General features: G+C 37.1%; 1 pseudogene; it reads right to left on the minus strand.

Annotated features, from left to right (window-relative positions):
• Nucleotides 1–3,184: 3,184 nt before the first annotated feature.
• LOC114024372 overlaps nucleotides 3,185–15,964 on the minus strand; it is a 40,902-nt pseudogene continuing 28,122 nt past the window's right edge.

The following is a 15,964-nucleotide window of genomic DNA, read 5'->3' on the forward strand; positions in this document are numbered from 1 at the left end:
GAGGAGGTTATCTGGCATGGGGACATGATGAAGTCATGGAGATAGGGTGGAAATGAGTTTCCAAGTTGATTTCATTTTGTAGAATGATGAGTTTTTGGAGATGACTAGGAAATGATGAAGAGAATTCCCTGGCCACCATCCCTAAATAATGGAGGATCTGGGAGGAGCTCCCAATGCCGTCCTTTAGAGAAGGCAGAAACTGGACTTTCAGATCACTCCTCTTTGCGTCTGCTGCCTTGCCTGGCTTCAACTCCACAGAATAAGAGGCCCCAATCAGGTAACGTGTTATGTCCTGTCCCTGGCATATAGTAGGCACTTAATAGATGTTTATTGGATTAGATTGGATTTAAGGTGAATATAACCCCTTGCTAATGCTTTATGATGATTGTGATGAAATTCCTATTGATGGAAATGATGCCCTTAGTTGTTTCTGTTCAGTCATTTCAGTCAAGTCCGACTCTTTGTGACTCTATTAAGGGTTTTCTTGGAGAAGGTACTGGAGTATTCCTTTTCTAGCTAATGAGGAAACTGAGGCCAACAGAGTTAAGTGACTTGCCCAGGGTCACTCAGCTCTTAAGTGTCTGAGGCCAGATTTGACCTCATGAAGATGAGTCTCCCTAACTTCAGGTCTAGCATTTCTTAGCTGTCTCTTAGTAATCTGTCATGTTAAAGCAATCCTCTTCCCTGTAGCATTTTAGTACCATACCATTTTGCAACCCAAATTGGGTGGTTGTGATTGAACAGTAAGACAACTGATAATAGAAAAAAGTGTTTTCAGACAGAATTAAAATTTTTCTAGCAAAGGATACTCTTTTCACAGTGAAACACATAGTCTATAATTGTTAACAAAATGTGCTAGGAACATAGTTGAGTCATTACCTATTTATGTAACGGAGGAGTTTAGAAATTATGTTATAAAGAAGAGCACACACATGCACATCATTGCCACCCACTTCTCTAATGGACCCAGATTATACAGGAAAGAGCTCCATAGGCAAAAATCTTGTTATCACAAGCTATTATACGAATAAAGAGTCATTAAACGTTAAAAGTCTATTTCATTTTTTAGCGTTATTCATAGAATAGCTTGACCATTCCCCATTTCCACACATCAGTAAAATAAGGAATAAAAATGCTTTCACTGAATTATTATTATTGATAAAAGTTTTTCAGACCCTGTTCTGCCCTTAAGCTGCTATCCCATTCTCTTTAACTGCCATTTATGTGTTATCCTTTTGCAATCCACCTTTCTAGATCTATCTCTAACATTTTATAGAAATTGTTCTCTTGAATTTACTTGAAATTGCTGTCTCCACAAGGCCCGTCCCCTTCTTCCATTGCTGAACCTCTTCTGAGGCTCCCATTTTGTGGGAGGGCCTATACCAGCTTTCATTCCTCTCCTAGACCTCTTCCTGACTTCTAGACTTCAAAAACAGGCTTCTGATGCTGTTTCATCCTAGAATTTCCCTCACTGACATGGAACATCTAAGTATTCCTTTGACTTTCTCAACTTGGAATATCCTATATGTCTTGCCCCTTTCTGTCACTGATGAGTTTCTCTTGGAGTTTCTATTTTGTGGAGGTACACAAGCCAGCCTTCATTCTTCCCTTCACCCTATTCCTGATTTCCAGACTTGTGTACCCTAATTCTGTGCTCCCCTACACACTTTTTAGCTCTTTTTTGTGTACTGACTTCTCCCATTAGTATGTGGTGTCCTTGAGGTTAAAGACTGTCTTTCCTTTTGCTTGTGTTTGTATCACCAATGCTTAGCATGTTGTCTGGCACAGAGTGAGAACTTAATAAATACTTGTTTTCTTCCTTCCTGAAGGTCACCAGTGTCCCTCTGTTCAACAAATCTAATGCTTTTTTTCTGTCTTTATTATTCTTTACCACTCTATACTAGTTTACACTCTTGACTCCTGAACTGGAGAATGTCAAACTATTCCATGAATAATGCTAAAAAACTACATTTTTAAACTTTTAATTACTCTCTATTCTTCAAACTCTCTCCTACTTTGGCTACCATGGCAATGGTTAGAAAAACTCTTGGTTTTTCTCCTACTGCTGCTGCTTCTGTAAATCCTTCCTTTGTTGAAGGTGCCTGTTTGATTTCTAGCCTAGAGGGGCTGAGAGGAAAGTGATTGAAGCACAGAAATAGAAAAGTCTAGAGGAAGAACAGATTCTCATGACAAGGTGTTGGGGAGTTTTGTGTTTGACATGCCGGTGTCACATCCCGTTGAAGGGAGTCAATAGGAAATGCTGGTGTGGAGTTCGCAAGAGCAGTTGGGTTGAGAGATGCAGTCTGTAATTTATGTATTGATAATGGATGCAGCCGTGAGACTGAACGAGATTGCTGAGGAGAGCGTAGAGGGGCAGTAAAAGAGAACTGAGAATCAGTCTCTATTCCATTCGGCAAGTATTCCAGTGCCTCCTGTGTACAAGAAACAAAGATGCTGTCCATAGAAACAGAAAGGAAATAACTGCTGACCTCAAGAAGTGCACATTCTTGGATGCAGTAAACACACAGACAGCATAATACCAGCATTTTGAGGATGGAACAAGCATTAACAATGAAGGGGGAGAGGGCCAGAGCTAAGCCTTGAAAGGAGTTGGAGATTCTAAGGACTTGTTTTTTACAGTTAATTTTTGTCCTTCCTTTTCCAAGCCATTGAATCTCTCTTGCATCCCTCTCATTTCTTTTCCCAATTTTTCTTCTACCTCTCTTATTTGACTTTTAAAATGCTTCTTGAGCTCTTCCAAGAAGGCTTTTTGGACTTCAGACCAGTTCATATTCTCTTTTGAGGTTTCAGATGTGGGTTTGTTGACAATGTTGTCCTCTTCAGAATTTATGCCTTGATTTTCACTGTCCCCATAATAAGAATCTATCGTGCATCTTTTTTTGCTCATGGTGTTTGCTTATCTCTTGGCCTTTAAAGAGATTGAGCTCTTCTGCTGGGGAGCAGAGGGCACTGACCCAAGCTTCTTGTGCTGGGAGCCCGGGGCCTGGTCACTGGTTTTCTGTGTTGGGGCCTCAACTGCTGGCAGTTCGAGGCTGTAGGGTTCTGGCAGCTTACCTGGTGTTGGGCTGGAATCAGCAAGACTGGAGCTCTAGGGGTAGAGGTGGGGAGTCTGGCCCCAGGAGGTGAGGCTTCCACTTTCTTCTGCTCCTTGCAGATGGATGTTTCACTGTCTCTCCAGCCGGGGCTTTCCCTCTTGAAGCTGCTCTTCCCAGAGTTTTGCTGAGGCACTGGGAGATTTGGCTGCCAGAGAACAACGTGGCACGTGGTGGTTTACCAAGCTGGTTTCCACTGGTTCTCCTGCCCATACTGAGGCACTCGGGGAGGTGGTTCCTGGTGTTAGTGCTTGCCTACTCCACCACCTTTGTTTTAGGCTCCTCCTGATGTGCTGAGGTGGGGCTTTCTGCTAGCTTGCCGGGACATCTCCCATTCTGTACTGCTCCCCCTCTCCCAGGGCACGAAGGGCCTTTCCCATTAATCCCTCAAGCATCCTGGGCTACAGGACTGCTGCACCCCATCTTTATGCTGGTTCAGATGTTACAGGGTTTTCCCGGGGTGATATTTTCTGGGCTTTCAGAGGTTAATAAGGGACAGTGAGAACGACTTACTTCTTACTGTGCCATCTTGGCTCCCAGAAGCTGAAAATAAGAAATTGGAGATTCTAAGTGGCAATCCTGTGTCATCTGGCTTGGTTTGGTCTAGAAGTACATCTGTAGGAGCTCAGAGTTCTGAATGTGAATAGGTAACTAACAATTCAGTACCATGGACTTATATATGTCTGAGAGAAGTAGACCCCTGAAGGGAGCCCCAGGATAGATAGGGTTGTTTTGAAGTTACTCTTTTATAAATCAAAGATCTGTAAAAATATTCCTCAAAGCCAAGAATTATGCTTTGTGTTTCTTTGAATAAATAAGCAATGTGTATTTAACATATACATATACATATACATAGATACATACATAAATACAGATAAGTAGATAGATAGGGCAACTGGGTGGTACAGTGGATAGAGTGCTAGGGCTGGAGTGTGTGACCTTGGGCCAGTCACTTAACTCTGTTTGCCTCAGTTTCCTCATCTGTAAAATGAGCTGGAGAAGGAAATGTCAACTCATTCCATTATCTTTGCCAAGAAAACCCCAAATGGGATCATGGAGAGTTGGACATGACTGAAACAAGACTGAGCAACAACAAATATGAACATGTGTATGTATTTACACAAATATATGCACACGTACACACATATACACGTGTACTATGTAGATATATGCATATATCTACACATGCATTTGCATATATACACACATGTGCACTAGATATAGGTATGTGCTTGTGTTTAGATCTTGAATGATTGATGTGAAAACCATGACAGGGTGACAACGGTAGTGGTAATGGATTAGTATTCATCTCAGCACACCTTCACTCGGTGTTTCATGTGGCCAAAACTAGTTGAGACAAATGCCTAGGTGCGGTTTAAGAAGCAGTTTGTGGGAGTTACCTGGGGGCACCGAGAGGTTTTGACTCATTGGTGATCACATAGATAGTGTATGTCACAGGCAGAACTTGAACTCTGCGCAGGCCATTTTTTCTGTTCCAGCATACTGCTTGATCTGTTCTACTATGTTAAGGGAACTTAGTAAACATAACATGGGAGATAAATCCAATCTGGACCACTTCTAGAATTGGGAAAATAGGGATAATTTCCAGTATCTGCAGTTTAGGGGTACTACTCTGGGGCCCAAATGACTACTGTAGGGTAGCGATGGACAGGTGTCAGAGACACCAAAAGTCATCACAGAACCTCATAGTTAGAAATTCCCTCAGTGACCATCTTTTCCGGCCATACACAGAAGGGAATCCTCACTACAACATACTAATTATATTACATAAATTCCTATTCAATTTCATTGAATATTTAGCCCAATATTCAAGCTTTTCAGGATCTTTTTGGGCCCTGACTCTGTCATCTTGTGTGTTAACTATCTCTCATAGCTTTGCGTCATCTGCAGATATAATAAGTATGCCAAAAATGCCTTTATCCAAGTCATTCATAAATATGTTAAATGGTACAGATTGCTTGATCACAGTTTTCTGTCTTTAAATGTTTACCAACCTGTATCTCTAATAAACTACTGTTTTTTGTATTCATAAATTGTAGGATTAATGTTGGGACCAGTGACATACTGGCCATCCCATATATATCCCTTTGGCTGTAAGTCACCTTTATGGCATTTCCCTTTACCTGCCTCTTTGATTTCACCCTTGATGATAATTTAATCAAGATTTTATAACAGTATGTTCTTCTGTCAGTTCTAGTCATATTTAGTCATATTTATCCATTTAAGCAGGATTGTTACATTTCTTAGTAGAGTGAGTACTGATACATTTTTTTCCCATGAAGAAAAACAGTAATGGTATGACAACCCCATAGTATAGGAATTGCCCTTGGCTCTTCTTATCCCTCACTGAAACCCTAAAACCCCTCATTAGGAATGGCCCTGGATAGACCCCAAGATTACAAATAGGTCAATAAGGAGAAATTGAATGGAATATGCTTCCATTTCTTAAGAAAGAAAAAGGTTAATTGATAGAGTTATTCTAGGAATCAGAATTATGACTGGTCTCCAGTATTTCTGTTAATGATCTGGAAAAGATGTTGAATAGTGAAGATTCAAAATTTGCTGACAGAAAATAATTTTGATTTTGTTTAGCTTAGAGACAACTGGGAAAATGCCGAAAGCATCTAATAGTATTAGTTAATTTAAAAAAACCCCAAGGATTATGAAATTTATTTTAAATACACAACAAAACAAATATTCCATTGAAAAATAAATTCAGATTTCTTATATGCATCTAATTAGTTATGAATTAGATGTGATTTTCTCAAGAATATAACCCTTAATATTCTCAAGAATATCCCTTTTGTCTTGTTCATTGGGTATATTTTCTCAAAACGTTTAGGTAATTTAAGAAAGGAATAAAATATTTGACCATATTAAAAAGTGCGTACTTAGTTATGAAAGTATTATTAATTTCGATTCATAATTCAACAATGTAGTCTTCTCTTAACTATAGTAGTCATTTAATTATCCTGTATTTAAAAGGCTGCAAAAAAATAAAAAAAAATAAAAGGCTGCATCAGAAAAATGAAGAGGACAACCATTGTATTTGCAATAATGAGGGATTTTCTCTACAAGAAAGGGTGAATGGGTATTTAGTTGAGAAAGAAGAAAATTAATAACAGAATAGCAGAATATAAAATAATGACTAATAACAAAAAGGCCAATTGGGTATTCTAATTTACCTGATCCTAAAGGCTGTTTCCTAGTAACGGAAGCAGTACATTACCCATTTAAATTAAAAGGTGAAGAGGTTTAATAGACAAAAGGTATAGTGATCTTCTGTAATATCTAACTATTCATGGAAAATCCTTAGAATAGGGTATTTTAAGGCAAAAAAGGGCGCATTCAAAATATCAGACAGATATTCTAAGAAAAGTATAGATTTCTAGCTTGAAAATATTTGAGAATAAGGATATTATGGATGGTTCTTAGAAGGCATCAAGGCTAAGGGCCTCATTTTATCACTGAGGAAACTGAGACCTCAAGAGTTTAGGTAATTTCCAGATAATAAGTGGCTGAAACAGAATTTAAAGGAGGTCATCTGACTGCAGAGCTGGCCCATTTTCCATTGCACCACACAGCCTCTCTATAGTTCATCTCCTAAGAAGATCATCTTCTGAGGGATCCAGGAAGATTTCTTTGAGCTGTGCCCCTAATCCATATTTCAGGAAATACAAAAAATGAAAAAAAAACATTGCTCTAAATTGATTCATCCTGATAAACTAAATACATTCTATGTTAACTGCCTTACTTAAATTTTCTCATCTATAAAAATAGTGGCGTATGGTATTTTTAAAAGGGGGAAAACCTTAAATATTTTCTATGTATTTTTTTTTCTTTGCTAAAAAAAATGTGCAAAAATATTCAAAGTATAAAAGGTGCTAGTCCCGTAGTTGGGAGGTCTAGATTGTAAACCCGGTTCTGCCTCTGATTAGCCATATGTATTTGAATTTGATCTGCTGGGCCTCAGGTACAGCTTCTGCAAAAGAAGGTATTTGGATAAAATGATCTCTTGAGTCCTTTCCAACTCTGAAATCCCACAGATATTTGAAATATATGTTATAATCAGCAAGTATTGCTGTGGAGCAAGATTTGGTAGGGTGCTTCTTTTTGACTCTCCTCCCAAGGAAAAAAGTAAGAAGCTGGTTCTTCACTCTTCTTCCCACTGGGTGTCCTAGGAGTATAACTTTCTTTTGCTCTCACTTATACCTCAGCCTTCTTTTGGAGATGGGAGATTTGCTGATGCACCCATAGTCTGAGACTTTTGGCTTCAATACAGTGTTTAACTCCTGTGCCTCCCAGATCATTTGGTCCCAATCTGCATGGGTCTCTGCTATTTCTGAGAGCTTAGAAATGAAAGTTATTAATAAAAGTCATTACTGTAAATCCTCACACACATATAGCTCACAGAGTTAAGGGGAGAGGAACTCTAAGATTTTGAACAATTCTTTGTATTTCCAGTTAGTCACTGGTGTACTTCATTTTGTCCTTCCTAGCATGGAATTACCATACATCCATGCAGCATAAAGCAGTTATGATTGATCCCTGGGAGTTTTTATGTGAAATAAAAATCAGAGAATACACATATCTTAAAAATAGCAAGAAAAAATCATATAAAAAGGACCTGCTGGCATCAAGTACCACATAAAATAAGTCTGGAGTGATGGAGGAGTGGAAACTTTTTCGACTTTTCATGAGTTCTTAAAAGGGTAGTTACAATCAGCAGCATTAGGTTCCATTGAGGAGAGGGAATGACCACTGAATCCTGTTTGCTACATTTGAGTGGTCATACAGTGCAAACTACCACTGCAAGATGCTTAAAGATCAGACTTCCAGAGAGTCAGGAAATATGAGGTCAGTCTTTTTCTTACAAAGTTTACTCTAACCAGGGACCTATGCCAGGCTCTCACATCTTCCTGCTCATGGAGCCTAAGGTTGGCCAGTACAGAAAGCATTTGTGCAACAGGAGGGGACAAACTGTAAGAAAACATATCAAAAACAGATGGCTAGGAATAGAAAGAAAAGGCCGAAAGATCAAAAGGTCAGGGGAGGAAAACTGAGGAAAAAACCTAGCAAATATAGATAAACCCAACAAAATGGCCCAGTAAGTTATAGCAGAGTGTAAGATTTATACTTGTGTGGGTGGGAGGTTGAGGATTTATCTTTAGCTGAAAGGGGGCGAAAATTCCTCCTCTGACTTCTCCCTTTGGAGACAATCAGCCAGGATCAGCCATCTCTTTTCTCCTCTCACTAGGTATTTTCTGTTCCCTAGTCATTGCAGAGGACTCTGCCAATGTATGCGTCTTTCTCTGCATATGTATCAGGATTGGAGGAAGGATGAGTGAGTGTGACCATGTGAGTGACAGCCCAGCTTTGTTCCAGACTGCAAAAATGGTTCTCCAGCTTCTTTTAGCTGGAGGGGGAGAAAAGAAACCCTAGATCCTATTTAGCTCTGCCTTTTGGTGAATTCATTCAAAATCAATAAGTCAAACCTATGAGATGCTCTCTCAACTTCATTCCACTCCAAACTAGGAAAATGCCTGGTATTTTTGGACCAGGCTTTGACCCTTAATTTTCAAATTTCTAATACCAAAAAACCAAAACAAAACAAAAAAACGGTTCTCCTCTATGCAGTTCTTGATTACAATTAAAGACACTGAGTAATCAGAAGCAGTTTACATAGGTCACATTCGATCTATAAGGAGTTGGCTTTTAAAAGTACTAATTAAAACAGCAAATAAACAACTCTAAAGAACAGAAAGCTCTGGATTCTGCTATCCAAGAGGAATCTGGCCTCTTGGACAGAAAGGAAAGAGTAAAGGGGGGAAATGGCTTTGGATGTTGAGATGCTTGACCAGGGCAAAATTCACTAATGATCAAGTACTTCCCACATTCTGGCCAGAGCTGTCCCATCTACCTTGGTGTTCCTCTCTCCATATCTTGTGCCTCTACACCCAAACAAGAGAGAGGAGAAAAAGAGAGAGAAGGAAGGAGAGAGGAGAGAGGAAAGAGAGAGGAGGGGGAGTGCAAAAAAAGCTCCCATCATCCTATTTCTTGTTGTACAAAATAGCTGCATTATTATTTGCTTTACTCTGATCATAAGCAACTAATCATATTTCCACATTCATCATTTGAAATGATACTGAAATAACTAATAAAAATAAACCTCTAATTCCTGATAAAGTAGCCTATTGGGAAAAAAGTATGAACTTTAAATTTTGAATTGTAAGAGACCATTTTCAACCGTAGTTTAATTTTTTTCTTCACCAAAGGAACCTTAAACATATTCTTTTAAAAAACCCATAGACCTGCTGTGTTGGCATCAACATTCTCTCAAAGTCAAATGTAATAGAACATCTTTAGCTTTGTATCAAGTTTCTCTAGAGAAGGGCACTAACTAGTTACTTTTTTAGCCTTTAGTGAGAAAACTCAATTTTTACCTGTTCATTTTAAAGGGAAATGAATTTCTATACAAGTACTCGAAATTTCTATTTATGTCCTCTAAAAAATTAGATATTTTGAGCCATCTGAGGATGTTATATTTTCTATCAGAGCAGAAACTAGAGACCTAATAAAACTTTCTTGGCTTAGAATTCCAATTAAAAGAAGAAAAATTCTCATTAAAATTTATGAAGACCAAAGAATTGTTGAACTAATACTCTATACAATTTTATTTGACCAAAGAAATGTAGGATTTGATCTGATTTGTCATCTTAGTGATTCTTAGGCCTTTTCTTCCTTCTTTACAGTATTGATAAGGAAATAAAAGTTAATGGAAATGTCAGTGACTACTCCGGAAATTCTCAGTCTCTCTTTGTTTGGGAAGTATATCTGTCTTAGAAGAGAGAACTTTTATTTTTAGTAGGGACATAAAACACTGAACTGTTGCTTCCCCTGACCTTATACTATATAAATGTGAGCATAAACATTCAACACCTTTCGCTAGTCATCCAGCCAACTCCAAGGCTTACTTGGAATTGTCTCTTACGGAAGCTTAAATGGCATTAGCATTTTGGCTGCCATCTCAACCCAAGTGGCTCATATTTACCTTGTAGCTTATTACAATGTCTGAGAGCTTTTTCAGATGAATACTTTCTCTGTGTTACACTTGTAAAGTTCATATATTAAAGCTGAGGGTAGGACTTTATTTTTATCCCTGTGAAATGTCATCTTACTAGCTTGGGCTCAATGTTCTGGTCAATCAAGATTCTGTTGGATCCTGATTCTGTTACCTAATGCACTGGCTAGCCCTTGGAGCTTCGTGTCATCTGAAAATGTGATAAGCAAGTCACTTGGACTTGGGAGCATATTTATGAAAATATTTATGAAAATACTGAACAGCCCAGGGCCGGGTGCAGAGTCCAGGGTACTTTCACTAGAAACCTCCCTTCAAGTTGACCTCCATCCCATTAATTACTGATCTTTGGGTCAATTGGGCAGCTATGAATCCAATTAACTATTATCATCTAGCCCATATCTCTCCATCTTGTGCACAATGATGGCCAATGCTTTGCTGAAATCGAGGTAAATGATATACTTCTCTTAGTCCTCTGATTTGCCAGGGTAATATCCTTGACAATAGTTGTCCTTTTCTAAGGAGGCAGCTAAGGGGTGCAGGACTTGGCGTCCTGAAGACCTGAATTCAAATTGTTCTTTACTAATTGCTTGAGCCTAGGCAAATTATTTTGCTTCTCACTATCAGTTTACTCATCCGTAAATGGGGATACTCATAGTACCTATCTCACAGCGTTGTTGTGAGGATCAAATGAGCTAATATATGTAAAGTTTTTTTTTTCAAAATTTTAAAGTGTTACATAAAATGCTAGTTATTATTATATAATCTTACAGCATTTCTCCCAATCTGATCAATAACAGTGACTCAGTAGTTGTACCCGTCAGTTTTTTCAATACTCAAAGGTGTATGTGTACATCTTTAATGACGTGAACTAATTAGAGGCAGCTAGATGTCCTCTTAGCCATTTGTATTTTATCCAAGGGGCACTAAAAAACCATTAAATGTTTGTAAGCACGAGAGTGATGAGGTTGGATCTGTGATTTACGTATGTTATTTTATCTAAATGTTGACGGACCTGATCTGTATGGTTGTATGATTTCTTTCCTTTGCATTCTGTAGCTTTGAGTAGGAGGAGAAAAGGCAGATGGAGAGGGCAAATCAGGGTTGGGGTTTGGCAAGACCTGAGCAGCAATGAAACAAGTGAATTGTTTAGCAGTAGAGTTGATACCCTAAGGTGGGTAAGTCAGGTCAGAGCAGGGGTGATGGGCTTGGAAAGCAGAGAGGGATAAGGTGCCTGGAGGCCATGGTGAGGACAGCGCAACTTCTCTGGGCTGCAGTTTTCTCATTTCTAAAATGAGGTGGATGAACCAGAAGCTCGAGGTCCAAAGCTGTAGAGTTTGTTTAGCATTTCCAAAGTTGCAGTAAATGTCATAGGTGGAGTACACTTGACACCATGTTCTTAAACACCTACTCTTTCTTCTAGTAAGACTCATGAGGAACCAGCCCTATTCACACCCAAAAAACAAAAACCAAAACCAAAACCCACATCTACCTGTTTCTCTGACTTTGTATGCTTATCAGCAAAGGGAGTTAGGGAGTTAGTTGCTTTTATATGTATTGCATGCTAATATGAACTTGATCTTTGTGTAAAAAATATGATTCTGGAAAAGTTTAATTTATAAAACTACATTCTATTCCTTTTCTCCTAAGTGTAACAAATAGTTTACTTCAAACAATAAAAAATTAAGATTTTATAAATTATTACAAAAATTGAATAACTAATTGACTATTAACTATTAAACTAATTATTAAACTAATTGGCTATTAATTATTAAACAAATTGACTATTTTAAATTCTCCTTTTGCATAGAAGTTCTGTTACAGATGAATAGGGTTTTTCAAGGTTTTTTTTTTTAACCCAGTGACCATAGGAGAGTTATCATAACTTTAAAAATTATATTTAATGCCTATAATGAGTTCAGTCTATTTTCAAACACATTCTAATTCAGTAAGTTTGTGGCATGGATGTTTCCATTCTTTTTACTTCATGGAGAGTAAAATATAAAGAAATTCAAAGTAAAGAATTTCATTTGACTCAGTATCTTATCCACAAGATCGGTATTGTCCTCATCCTTATTTTTGGCTAATTGCTTTACCTTGGCTCTTTTTATACCATGCTCACATTCCTTGAGGAACAAAACAGATATGAAGTTCAACCTCTGGATGACAGAAACCAGCTTACAAAAGAAAATAAAATTGACTTTTCTGTCACCACACCCAGAAGAGCAAGTGTGCTTTTCTTCAAATCAAGAAAATGAAATGGAGTAGAGTGCTTCTTGAAAGACATGCTGAAATCTAATACAGATTAATTACACTCATTACAGCTCAGGAGGAAAATGGAATGTACATTAAAAGGTTTGTGAAGATTGTTTGTTTCACTAAAATGTGCCTTAATGAGGTCAGGTTCTGTGGAATGTGTCTGTCTGTACTACTAAAACAGGGAATTTTAGCTTTGGTAGAGACAATGGGGCATTAGACTACTGAAATTCAAGAATTATTTAGGAAGATCCAGCTTAATGAGAGCATTTTCTAGTATGCAATGAGTATATTTTATTCATATTCTTAAATTGAAAGGTGTGTTTCCTTGGGATATGGTACTGAATTTCCGTACTGAATGAAATGTTTCTCTGAAATTATTATTTTATTTATTTGTTAAAAGTAGTACTATAACCAGGGCTTAGAGAAACTTTCTACGCCATTCTTCATTTTCTATTCATTCTCTAGCTTGTGATCTTGCTTCCATTCCCACCACTCTGTTAAAATAGTTCCTTGCCAATGGCCTCATGATTTTGCAACCCAATGACTTTTTTCCCATCTTCCTCCTCGAGGCATTATATATCATTCCCGTCTTCTCAATATCCCGTCTTTTGTTGCCTTACATGACATCGGATTTTCTTATTATTTCTATGCCATGTTTGAGTTCTGCTTTGTTCCTTTTTCTGACTCCTCATCCTCCTCCCACATTCTACACATAGCTATATTCCACATTTCTGTTCTAGGCTCTCTTATGTTCTCTCAGTACTCTTTCACTTGATGATTTCATTGATTCCTATGGTTTCCGTTCGCCTCTGTAATTTCCACTTACCTCTATGCAAATCGACCCCAAATCTACATTTCCTTTCATGCCCTCCACCCCTAAATGTCCCCAGAACTATAGTCCCATAGTTCCAGCTGCCTGTTGGATATCTCTACCTACCTATCTTTAGGGCTTATCAACATAAACATGTTAACATCTGATAATTCTTTACTCTTAAATCTCAACCTACCCAAATCCTCTATTTCTGTACTACGACCCTACTCATAATTAAGGCTTTCAACCTTGGAGTCATCTTTGACTCTTCCTTGTACCCCATCCAGCGAGGTAGCACAGTGGGTAGAGTCCCAGGTCTCTGGAGTAAGGTTTATCTTCCTGTTCTTCCTGAGTTCAAAACTGGCCTTAAACACTTATTAGCGATGTAACTCTGTGGCAAGTCACTTAATTTTGTTTGCTTAGTTTCTTCATCTGTAAAGTGACCTGGAGAAGGAAATGGCAAACCACTCCAGTATCTTTGCCAAGAAAACCCCAAATGGGGTCAGAAAGAGTTAGATGTGACTGAAATGAATGAATAGCAACATACCTTATCCAACATATCTTATCAGTTGCTGATAAGTTACTATATGTATATACTATATAATATATTATTATATCATATTGTTACTTTATATATTATCTATTATATAAAATATATAATATAATATGATAAAATAAAATATTATACACACACATATATATACATATATATACATATATATATACACACATATATATACATATATATATAAAATATCAGTTACTACTTCTGCTTCCCACCTAACCACCTTTCTACTATAATGACATTTTCTCTAGTGCGGGGCCTTATCTCTTTTTATTTAAACTATTCTGTAATATTGGTCACCTAATTCATTTTCTGGCCTGTATTCTCTCTTCTCCATTTCATCATCTATACTACTGAGTCATTGCTCTAATATTCCATCAGGACGGTTCCACTCTCCTACTCAGAAGTTTTCAGCTCTCTATTGCTTAATGCATAATGTATAGACTTCCGATATTGACATTCTTTTTAGAGGTAGGTTTTTTTTAATGAACAAGCATTTCTTTTCTTTCTCTCACCTTACCATACACACTGAAAACCATAAAAAACAAGCACAAAGTCTTTGAAACAAATATGCATAGTCAAAACAAATTAATGCATTTTCAATATGCAAAAAAGTATTTCATTTGCATAATTTGTTCATCACTTCTCCATTGGATATTGGGCATTAATTAATTAATTAATTGGGCATTAATCATCGGTCCTTTGGAATCATGAATGATCATTAGATTCATCACTATTTGGGGGTATTTCAATTTTTTTCACAGTGTTGTTAGAGTAGAAATTGTTTTTGCTCTGCTCACTTCACTCTGCATCAGTTCATACAACTCTCCCCAGATTTCTCTGAAATCAAACCTTTCACCATTTCATATACAAAAGTATTCCATTGCGCATACACACACACACACACACATCATCATCATCACATCATAATTTGTTTAAGCAGTCACCAATTGATAAGAACCCTCTTAGTATTTTTTGTTCTTTACCACCACAGAAAAAGAAAAAAAAAAAGAACTACTACAAACATTTTTTGTACATATAGGCTCTTTTCTTTCTTTGATCTTTCTGGGGTTGTAGGAGCCCTAGTGGTATCACAATGCCAAAGGTTATGTGTAGTTTAGCAAACTTTGGGGCAAAATTTCAAATTGTTTTATAGAGTGGTCAGACCAATTCACAATTCCACCAACAGTGTCTCAATGAGCCTGTTTTCTCATAGTCCCTCCAACATTTGTCATTTCTTTTGTTGTTAACTTTGCCAATCTGACGTGTGTGAAAAGAATCTCAGAATTGCTTTAATTTGCATTTCAATAATTATTAGTGCTTTGGAGTCATCTTTTCACATGGTTTTAAATAGCTTGGACTTTTTTCCCTTGAGAACTGCCTGTTCATATCCTTTGACCATTTATCAATTGAGAAATAACTTTTCTTTCTATACATTTTAATCTGTTCTTTATAAATCTTAGAAATAAGACACTTATCAGAGTAATCTGCTACAAAGATTCTTTTCTCCCTTATTACTGTTTTCTTAGCTGCATTGGTTTTTAATTTTAAGTTTTTCCCTTTATCTTCTGTATTATTGTTTGGTAATGAACTGTTTTTCTCTAATAGATCCGAAAGGTAATTTCTTTCTTACTCCTCTAACTTATTTGTGACTTTTTATATCTAGATCAAAAATCCACATGAAGCTTATCATTTCTGCCAGACTACTACCTAGTTTTCCCATCAGTTTTTGTCAGATTGTATTTCCTGCATTGACTAGCGCCAAGCTATTAGAGCTGCTTGCTTCTGTATAATACTTTTTTACAAGTACAAAATTATTTTTATAATTCCTCTATTATTATATAGTTTGATATCCAACACTATAAAGCCTCATCCTTTCCTACTTTTTTATTAGTTTCATTAGGATTCTTGACTTTTTGTTCCTCCAAAGATATTTATTATTATTTTTACCTAGTTCTATAAAGTAATTGGTAGTTTGATATGTCAATGAATAAGAAAATTAATTGAGGTAGTATTGTCTTTTTATCATATTGGCCTGTCCTACCCATGAGTAATTAATATTCATCCAATTATCCAGGTCTATATTACTATAAAGATTGCTCCATGGATGTATTTAT

Source organism: Vombatus ursinus, unplaced genomic scaffold (assembly GCF_900497805.2).
Source record: "Vombatus ursinus unplaced genomic scaffold, bare-nosed wombat genome assembly UNPS02014821.1, whole genome shotgun sequence".
NCBI classification, from domain to species: Eukaryota; Metazoa; Chordata; class Mammalia; order Diprotodontia; family Vombatidae; genus Vombatus; species Vombatus ursinus.